At 43.7% G+C, this 11,103-nt stretch overlaps 1 protein-coding gene across 1 annotated transcript in view; it reads left to right on the top strand.

Moving 5' to 3' along the window:
* The first annotated feature begins 2,733 nt into the window (after window positions 1-2,733).
* LOC119953191 (phospholipid-transporting ATPase IC-like) overlaps window positions 2,734-11,103 on the top strand; it is a 139,781-nt gene continuing 131,411 nt past the window's right edge. The window contains exons 1-2 of the mRNA XM_038777182.1: window positions 2,734-3,008; window positions 5,826-5,964. The gene's annotated coding sequence lies outside the window, so the exon portion shown is untranslated. The remainder of the gene's footprint in view (window positions 3,009-5,825; window positions 5,965-11,103) is intronic.

Raw genomic sequence — 11,103 nt, 5'->3', positions numbered from 1 at the left:
TATATTAATGGTTTGGCGAGGGAACTAAATGAATTATCTCCAAATTTGCAGATGATACAAAGTTGGGTGGGAGGGTGAGCTGTGAGGAGGATGCAGAGATGCTTCAGCAGGATTTGGACAGGCTGAGTGAGTGGGCACATGCATGGCTGATGCACCATGTAAGATTATCCACTTCAGTAGCAAAAATAAAAAGGCAAATTATTAGTTGAATCAATGTAAATTGAGAGAGCTGGGCACTCAGTGAGATATTGCCATCAGTCCCTGAAAGTAAGGATGTAGGTACAGCAGGCAGTAAGGAAAACAAATGCTAACTTGGCCTTAATAGCGAGAGGATTTGAGTACAGGAATAGGGATGTTTTACTGCAGTTGTATAGGAATTTGGTGAGGCCACACCTGGAGCATTGTGTGCAGTTGTGTTGTCCTTACCTGAAGAAGGATGTTCTTGATATGGAGGGAGTGCAGCAAAGGTTTACCAGGCTGATTCCTGGAATGGTGAGACTGTCATATGAGGAGACACTAAATTGGTTAGGGTTATATTCATTGGAGTTTAGAAGAGGGAGCGGGGATCTCATAGAAACTTATAAAATTCTAACAAGTTCAGACAGGGTAGATTCAGAAAGAATGTTCCCAATGGTGGGGGAGTCCAGAACTAGGAGTCATAGTTTGACGATAAGGACTGAGGTGAGGAGAAATGTCTTCACCCAGAGCACGTAGCACAGTGGTTAGCACTGTTGCTTCACAGCATCAGTGACCTGAGTTTGATTCTTGGCTTGGGTCACTGTCTGTGCGGAGTTTGCACGTTCTCCCTGTGTCTGCGTGGGTTTCCTCCAGGTGCTCCGGTTTCCTCCTACAAGTCCTGAAAGACGTGCTTGTTAGATGAATTGGACATTCTGAATTCTCCCTCAATATACCCGAAAAGGCGCCGGAGTGTGATGACTGGGGGATTTTCACAGTAACTTAATTGCAGTGTTAATGTCCCTTTAAACATCCCTATTTTGTGTGAAATCACCCCTGGAGTGAGGTATCCTTTCCTCACAGCCTTACAAAATTAAAATAAAATATTGAGGTTTCTGTCCAATATCCTAGGGGCTAAATCCAGTGAGCCCAGTTTAGCCCAGTGAGCTAAATCACTAGCTTTTCAAGCAGGCCAGCAGCACGGTTCGATTCCCGTATCAGCCTCCCCGGACAGGTGCCGGAATGTGGTGACTAGGGGCTTTTCACAGTAACTTCATTGAAGCCTGCTCGTGACAATAAGCGATTTTCATTTCAATTTTCATTTCATGTAAGACTACTTGTGGCACTAATAAAGATTATTATTATTATGGTGAATCTGTGGAATTCACCATCACAGAAAGTAGTTGAGGCCAAAACATTGTGTAATTTCAAGAAGGAGTTAGATATAGCTCTTGGGGCTAATGGAGGGAAGACAGGATCAGGGTATTGAACGTGATGATCAGCCATGATCATAATGAATGGTGGAGCAGGCTCGAAGGGCTGAATGGCCTCCTCCTGTTTCTATTTTATATGCATGTTTCTATATATGTTTTTATTATTCTGACAGGGTGTCAGACCGTTTTCTTTAAGCTAGACATAGAACATAGAACATAGAACAGTACAGCACAGAACAGGCCCTTCGGCCCTCAATGTTGTGCCGAGCCATGATCACCCTACTCAACCCACGTATCCACCCTATACCCGTAACCCAACAACACCCCCTTAACCTTACTTTTATTAGGACACTACAGGCAATTTAGCATGGCCAATCCACCTAAGCCGCACATCTTTGGACTGTGGGAGGAAACCGGAGCACCCGGAGGAAACCCACGCACACAGGGGGAGGACGTGCAGACTCCACACAGACAGTGACCCAGCCGGGAATCGAACCTGGGACCCTGGAGCTGTGAAGCATTTATGCTAACCACCATGCTACCCTGCTGCCCCTGCTACCCTGCTGCCCCTGTTTCAAAATATCTCTCTTTCTCAAAGTGGAGTATTCAAGACATCTCTGAACAGCAAGCATTCCTGAGTGCTAACTGTGTTTAAAAGTGGATTGGGATCTGAGATGGTTTTGTTGTTTGAGTGGAAGTAAAGATAGCAGTTAAGGGTTATTGTGTCACTCTATTGATTAGCATTGTTTAAGGGGTAATTATAAGCTACTTTCTTATGTGATGTTAAAGATATTTTGATACTGTGATCATAATAAAGTTTGTTTTAATATACCACATCCCTATTTTGTGTGAAATCACCCCTGGAGTGAGGTATCCTTTCCTCACAGCCGTACAAAATTAAAATAAAATATTGAGGTTTCTGTCCAATATCCTAGTCACTGTTGGTGTCTGGTCCAGGATCGTAATAATATTAATAACATTAATATCGTCAGCAATGATTTTGGGTCACAACTTCCACATATATCCAGGTCATAATTTTGGTAATTATCTTAATTCTTGACATCTGCCTGTATTATCCCACAGTCCTGTTTAAGCTTTTCACAGATTGAAATGCTTTACGATATTCTTTAAATCCAGGATGGGGTTTGCTCAAATAGAGAGATGTTGTCCTGTCCTTTCCCAATTCTGGAAGTGCCCCTTTCTGATGTCAGCTGAGGCGCCCAGGCGGCGCAACCGGGTATCAAGTCAAACTTCAGGACGTCCCAAGACCATCTCAGCCAATCCCTGTATTTGCTGTGTGCATCCGAGACGATGCGCGGGCGTCATGTGATGCAATTTCCTCTCCGCAAACTATATTAAATATTCGCTGGAGTAGAATTGTACTTAGGATCAAATGGATCTCTCATATCTCCACTCGCTCTGGCTTCAGGCTGTAAGATTGCGGAGAGAGGTGTCGTTAAACTTCTAGAATCTCCCCCGCTGCAGCTCGATTGATCCGATATGTAAAACAAGTTGCTTCAATCTTTAGGCAAAACCGCCCGAGCCGCACATGGTGCGGAAATTGACACAGGGGAGAACTCACTGCAAAGCAAATGCCTGGGAACACAGCTTGTCTGTCAGGTAAGTCTGTTTATATACTCCAGCTGTACGGTGTGAAACTGTAAACTGTAAACTTCAAACTTTGTTCCGTAAGAGCTTTTTATAGAAGCCAGTGGGAAAGGTGCCAGGGAACACCATTCACCCAGCAGCGCAACTGATCTGCACCTAGGTTCAACAAGGTGAATTGAACATTCTGAATTCCCTCTCAGTGTACTCGAACAGGCGCCGGAATGTGGCGACAAGGGGATTTTCACAGTAACTTCATTGCAGTGAGCACTGCTTGTGACAATAATAAAGATTAATATTATCCCGCTCATCGAAAAATCAAAGAGCGTGTTTGTCGGTGATCGCAGTGGCTATAGTGGAGGCATTCAGCTCTGAGAGTTCAATGTGACCCAGAATGGGTTAAATCGTCTCTGTACTCTGTCAACTCACGATTATGCAGCTTATTTTTTTTTAAAATTGCGCAACAGGTTACGAAAATAATCTGCTGAAAATTGGCTTGTTTCGAAAGACAAAAGACATTTCAGTTCAGAAGCAGGATATTAAACAGTGAACCCATTCTGTCTCTCCGTGTTTGACAAAATAGGCGATTGTTCATATGTAATGAGATCCTGAATTGCTCGGAACCTGAGAAAGGTTACCAATACATGGTTGAGAACCAACCATCACATTCAGTAACAAGATCAACAGGAGAGTAATATAATTTGAATAAAATTAGTTATTTACATTTTTGGGGTTTTTTTTGCTAAAAGTTCATCTCTCCCTTCCATTTCCTCAGACTTAATAGAGAAATGGAATTTATATTATGATCTGGCCCATGGGGCAGCACGGTAGCATGGTGGTTAGCATAAATGCTTCACAGCTCCAGGGTCCCAGGTTCGATTCCCGGCTGGGTCACTGTCTGTGTGGAGTCTGCACGTCCTCGCCGTGTGTGCGTGGGTTTCCTCCGGGTGCTCCGCTTTCCTCCCACAGTCCAAAGATGTGCAGGTTAGGTGGATTGGGCATGCTAAATTGCCCGTAGTGTCCTAAATAAGTAAGGTTAAGGGGGGGTTGTTGGGTTACGGGTATAGGGTGGATACGTGGGTTTGAGTAGGGTGATCATTGCTCGGCACAACATCGAGGGCCGAAGGGCCTGTTCTGTGCTGTACTGTTCTATGTTCTATGTTCTATGGGAATAAAGTAGAACTTTGAAAAAATTAAACTGTGCGATCAACTGCACATTCTCGGTTTAGACGGAAAGAATCTTACTACAACTAGGCTGGTGTGTTTTTCTTCCATCAAGTTTACTTTGAGATCTGGTGGTTTAATGGTGTAGCGAGGGTGTATTTTCTTTTAGTTTCATTTTGAGCGCCCAATTATTTTTTTTCCAATCAAGGGGTAATTTAGTGTTGCCAATATACCTAACCTGCACATCTTTGGGTTGTGGGGGTGATACCCATGCAGACACGGGGAGAATGTGCAAACTCCACGCAGTGATCCGGGGCTGGGATCAAACCGGGGTCCGCAGCACAGTAGGCAGCATTGCTAACCACTACGCCACCCAATTTCTTTTAGTTTTTATGTTTTATTTCAATTTTAAAATATATAAACCATGTTTTAAAATATATAAACCATGCACTATCTACAACATTGATGACAGAAAGCAAGTGTGCTGGATTGCCCCTTCGTGTCCAAAGGTTAGGTGGGGTTACGGGGATAGGGCAGGAGTGTGGGCTAGGTAGGGTGCTCTTTCAAAGGGTCAGTATAGACTCGATGGGCCAAATGGCCAATACTGTGCTGATCATGAATACCAACATTAAAAAAATATATATTTAGAGTACCCAATTATTTATTCTTTTTCCAATTAAGGGGCAATGTAGCGTGGCCAATCCACCTAACCTGCACATCTTTTGGGTTGTGGGGGTGAAACCCACAGACCCGGGGAGAATGTACAAACTCCACATGGACAGTGATCCAGGGCCGGGATTCGAACCCGGCCCCTCAGTACTGCAGTCCCAGTGCTAACCACTGCGCCACAGTGCTGCCCTGTGAATACCAACGTTTCGGGTTTCCTTTGAAAGGCAGAGTCCAAACATGTGTGCGTGGGTTTCCTCCGGGTGCTCCGGTTTCCTCCCACAGTCCAAAGATGTGCGGGTTAGGTGGATTGGCCATGCTAAATTGCCCGTAGTGTCCTAAAAAGTAAGGTTAAGGGGGGGGTTGTTGGGTTACGGGTATAGGGTGGATGCGTGGGTTTGAGTAGGGTGATCATTGCTCGGCACAACATCGAGGGCCGAAAGGCCTGTTCTGTGCTGTACTGTTCTATGTTCTATGTGTAACAGACAATACAGTGCAGAGGACTTTTCAGAGGAAGTTGGCATTTCTTGCAGGCAGACAATGATGCATGGCTGGCAAAATGGTATTGAAGTTATTAAACATGTCTCAGAGCCTGAGACCGGCTTGGAAAGGCTGGGTATAGTCGCAGAATTGTGCCATTTTGTGGGTTATAGATTGCTGAACCTAAATTGATCTCAAGCCCTAGCATGTTATCTTTCAATTTCAGCACCAGCAACACTTCATTCTTTATGTGGTATTGGATTCAACCCTCTTTTATGGTTTAATCATGCTGGCAAATTGAAACCTTGCTTACATCTGTTGAACTTATCAATGCAAATATTCAAAGTGGTATTAAAATGTAAGCATGTATTTCATGGAAGCATAACCATGACCTTTGCGCCTCAGGCATGAAGGTCAACAGATGCCATTTTTGTGTTTCTGCAATAAGTTTTGTTGATGATTATCTTTTTATCTGTTTATTTGTGGTTTGTAATGAGTCGCCGATCATTTTTTCCTAAACAGATTGATCACGTGGCAGGCACTGTTCTTAATAGGCTTAAGGCCAAGGATTACTTCTATTTAAAGTGACAGACTCATTGCGGCGATAAGGAGAGATAAGGTCAGAGATTCCCAGGCAAGGAGTGGAAGAAGGAAATAAGAGGTAGTTTTAATCAATATTTTCTCCCCTTGTTTCTGTTTTCATCTCAGCTTCTTTTGCCACTTCTGAACTTGTTGGTATTTTTTATTGCCTTTTGATTTTGACATGGTTGATAGGGGAGAAAATGTTTCCATTGCCAGGAGAAAGGATAATGGGTGGACACAGTTTAAAGATCATTAGAAATGAGCTGGGGCAGGGGTGATGGGGAGGATTCTTTATGTACAGTGAGTTGTTATCATCTGAAGAGTACGAATGGAAAGGGCAGCAGATTCAATAGTGTCTTCCAAAAGGGTACTGTATGTATACTTAATAAAGAAAAAGAAATGCATGGCTATGGAGAAAAAGCACAGGAAATAGGCCCAATGGATTGATCTTTCAAAACGTTGACATTGACATAATTGACTGAGTAACTTTCGTAACTTTCTTCTGTGATGTAATGTTTTATGATTCCATTGTAGTCATGTGATAAGCTGATGATTTTTGTTGGTATTGCAATAATCATGCTAAAATTGATCTGGAAAGGGAAGGTGAAATATTTTGCTTTTTCTTTTTTTTTCAATTTGGAGTACCCAATTCACTTTTCTAATTAAGGGGCAATTTAGTGTGGCCAATCCACCTACCCTGCACACCTTTGGGTTGTGGGGGCGAAACCCATGCAAACACGGGGAGAATGTGCATACTCCATACGGACAGTGACCTAGGGCTGGGATCGAACCTGGGATCTCGGCTCCGTGAGCAGCAGTGCATATTTTGCTTTGTTATTAAGGATAATTAACATACACAGGAAGAGCTCGACTGCTGGGGAAAACAATGGTAAATGGGTCCTGCACCCTCAATTTTGTTTGTAGTCTAAAATGGATGTAAGGAGAGCAGGAAAAGAGAAGGTAAATAAACCTCTGTTAATCACTGTCAACGTCTTACCAAGATTCTTAGTAACAATCTCGCAAATGTTTGCTTGGTAGGGGGGAGATTTCATAGAAATCATGGAATCCCAACAGTGCAGAAGGAACCATTTGGCCCATCAAGTCTGCACCGACCCTCTGAAAGAGCTCCTACCTAGTCCACACCTCTGCCCTATCCCCGCGACCCCACCAAACCTTTGGACGCTAAGGGGCAATTTAACCTGGCCAATCCACCTAACCTGCAAATCTTTGGACTGTGGGAGGAAATCAGAGCACCCGAAGGAAACCCACGCAGACACGGGGAGAAAGTGCAAACTTCACACAGACAGTCACCCAAGGTCAGAATCGAACCCCTGCCCCTGGTGCTATGAGCCAGCATCGCTAACCGCTGGAAAAAAACGGAATCCTGAACTCCCTTATTGAATGGGAAAGAAGGGCAGTTTTTCAATACAATGGCATAATATCACCAGAAGTGAATTGGAGAGAACATTTTTCAGTCACGCAGAAAAGCTGCATCAGCCATTCTTGAGCATATTACAATTACTGAACCACCAGTGCCACTGAGGCAGCTACAGAAGCAGCACTCCCAGAAATTCAGTTTTCCTCACAGATCATTGATTGTATCTATGCAGCAGCTTGTGCAACCAACAACAATTAATTCAGTGGGAAAGGTTATGATTTTTATAATATGTAAATTATATACTGTTACAATCCCAGATGATGTTATATCTGGACGTGTAAAACGTGGAGGAAAAGAGTCACAGGACCGCTAATAAGTTTTAGCAACAAGAACATTTTTTATTAAACATGAAAAAATTGGATTGTGTTACAATACTCATTTACGTTCCTTTTAACTTAACAGATACACACAGGTTTTAAGATTAACATACATGGATTACAAAATACATCTTAATCTACAATGGACTCATTAACACAAAGTTAATTTTAAGCACACAAGATGACTGTGGTCAAATGCTTGCACTCCGCTCCGAACCCAAGTTATTGCCTATGGATTTCTCTTCAGAATCCCCCAGATGATCGTCACAAGAGAGTTTCAAAACTCCACTCCCAAAAACGCACTTTATAATCTTCTTTCGTAAGAATATTGCTTTTGCTTCGGGGTTTGTTTTCCAAATTCCAGTCCAGGTTATCCAAATGACACTTTTAAACTAAGCTTCCACTCCACTTTTAATAGTGAATACAGACCAGGATTTTTCACCAATCCCTTTTTGGATTTCTTTGTTTTGACTGCTGTGCAAACTGGTCACAATTGCGTTCACTCTCAATTTCCAGATTGTATTAACATGACATCAAACCTCCTATCTACCTCGGAAGTCTGGTCTCCCACTTTAAATTTAGTAAGAGGTCTTACACACCAGGTTCAAGTCCAACAGGTTTGTTTCAAATCACTAGCTTTTGGAGCACTGCTCCTTCCTCAGGTGAATGAGGAGTGCTCCAAAAGCTAGTGATTTGAAATAAACCTCTTGGACTTTAACCTGGTGTTGTTAGACCTCTTACTGTGCTCACCCCAGTCCAACGCTGGCATCTCCACATCATGACTTTAAATCTAGTTACAGCAATTGTCTTTGTAACTCAGAACACTTTGTTTCCTCTTCCTTGAATTCTTCTGAATAATACCTTCGTCTTTGTTCACTTAACGTCAGGTGCCTTAAACATTCTTTCTGTCCCAGTTCCCTGGTTATCTGAACTATAACTTGTATTTTTAGAAGCTTATATCTTTGCAGCTCCTGTCCTGTCCAGCTTCTACTGGCAGAGTGAGAGATGTTCCTTCCCTAAGGTCCTGTCTCCAACTGCCAACAAATTAAGCTAAAACTAAAACTTAAAAGCTTCTCTACCTTAAAAGACCTCAGTTGCTAAGCAGCACCTACATGCTGTGGATTTCTTTTATTTATTCTTCACAGCGTAGCCCTCCCTCAGCACAATAGAAACCAATTGGAATTTAACCAACCCCACATATACAAACACTTTTGTCCAGCATGAATTAAACTATTGCAGGCACAGAAACTTTAATTAAATACACTTAAAACTATATCTTATTTATAAAGTTTACCAATACAAATATCAATCCCTTAAAACTACATTTGTTTTCCTATAAATTACAAACCCTACCAGGGAACTGTGCAAAGCAATGCCATGCATGTGGATGGCACGGTAACACAGTGGTTAGCACTGTTGCTTCACAACGCCAGGGTCCCAGGTTTGATTCCTGGCTTGGGTCACTGTCTGTGCGGAGTCTGAACGTTCTCCCCCTGTCTGTGTGGGTTTCCTCCGGGTGCTCCGGTTTCCTCCCACAAGCCTAAGTTGCTGGCGATTGGGCTCATTCAGAGTTTGCCTCAGCAGTGTGACATTGTGGGACCCGCTTCCTCCCAATTTTCATTGCGAAGAATTTAAAACTACAGGGGGAAACCCGGCAATGCTGCCGACGGACTTCCCTATGCCTTTCCCGCCCGGGATGGCATTTTGCCAAAAACAAATCACAAAATTCTACCCGTTGTCTTTCGAACAAGATATAGAATCATGGGGCGGGATTCTCCGACTATATAAATGCAATCCTTCCTTCTTCCCTCCTTTCCTTCCTCTATTTCTTTTTGCATTAGACCCGTTCTTTCAATGTGAGGGCTTGACCCCTAAAGGTGCGGAGAATTCTGTGCAAGGTGGCACAGTGGTTAGCACTGCTGCATCACAGCATCAGGGAGAATTCCGCACCTTTGGGGCGGCCCGACGCCGGAGTGGTTCACGTCACTCCGACACGCCGGGGTCCCCCCGCCCCGCCGGGTAGGGGAGAATCCCGGCCATGATCTCTCAGCTTGATGTAAAAGATCCCTGGGCACAATTTTGAAGAAGCACAGGAGGTTTTTGTGGTATTCTGGCCACTGTTTATCCCTCATTGGGAGGCAAGGTGGCACAGTGGTTAGCACTGCTGCATCACAGCATCAGGGACTTGGGTTCAATTCTAACTTTAGCTGACTGTCTTTGTAGAGTTTGCACATTTTCCCTGTGTCTACGTGTGTTTCCTGTGGGTGCTCCGCATTCCTCCCACAGTCCAAAGATGTGCTGGTTAGGTGGACTGGCCATGGTGAAAAAAATCCCACTTAGTGTCCAGGGATGTGCTGGTTAGTTGGGGTTACAGGGATTGGGCGGGACAGTGGACCTAGGTAGGGTGCTCTTTCAGAGAGTCGGTGCAGACTTGATGGACCGAATGGCCTCTTTCTGCAATAGCCCTAGTCCAGGATTCTCTTAAGGTTAATATGCAGGTTCAGTTAGCAGTTAGGAAAGCAAATACAATGTTCGTTTTCATTTTGAGAGGGCTAGAATACAAGAGCAGGCATGTACATCTGAGGCTGTATAAGGCTCTGGTCAGACCCATTTGGAATATTGTGAGCAGTTTTGGGCCCTGTATCTAAGAAAGGATATGCTGGGCTTGGAGGGGGCCCAGAGGAGGTTGACAAGAATGATCCCGGGAATGAAGGGCTTGTCAGTGGTTGAGGACTCTGGGTCTGTACTCAATCGAGTTTAGAAGGATGAGGGGGCGGATTTCATTGAAACGTACAGAATACTGATAGGCCTTGATAGAGTGGACATAGAGAAGGTGCTTCCATTAGTAGGAGAGAATAGAATCCGAGGGCACAGCATCAGACTGAAGGGACAAACTGAGATAAGGAGGAATATCTACAGCCAGAGGGTGGTGAATCTGTGCAACACTTTGCTGCAGAAGACTGCGGAAGCCAAGTCACTGAGTGCATTTAAACAGAGAAAGATAGGTTCTTGATGAAGAAGGGGATCAAGGATTATGGGGAGAAGGCAGGAGACGGGATGAGAAACATATCAGCCATGATTGAATGGTGGAGCAGACTCGATGGACAGAATGGTCTTACTCTGCTCATATATCTAATGGCCATATGATTCTCTGAATGAACTCCAAAAACAAATTATCTTGTTTGTTGGAGCTTTTTGTGCTCAATCTGCTGTTGGATTTCCTACATTACAAAAGTGATCACTCTTAAAAAAATACTACAAAGTGCAGTGACCCTTGAAACCACACCTTACCTAGACACATTCCTTGCACTATCCTTGTAACCCCATAACCACCCCTAACTATTGGACACTATGGGACAATTTAGCATGGCCAATCCTCCAAACCTGTACAGCTTTGGACTGTGGGAGTCCAATCTTGGAAGCCATAAAAGATGCTATATAAATGCAATCCTTCCTTCTTCCC

Source organism: Scyliorhinus canicula, chromosome 18 (genome assembly GCF_902713615.1).
Source record: "Scyliorhinus canicula chromosome 18, sScyCan1.1, whole genome shotgun sequence".
In the NCBI taxonomy this organism is placed as follows: Eukaryota; Metazoa; Chordata; class Chondrichthyes; order Carcharhiniformes; family Scyliorhinidae; genus Scyliorhinus; species Scyliorhinus canicula.
The sequence above is the reverse complement of the archived record's forward strand: the minus strand, read 5'-3'. Positions and strand labels throughout refer to the sequence as shown.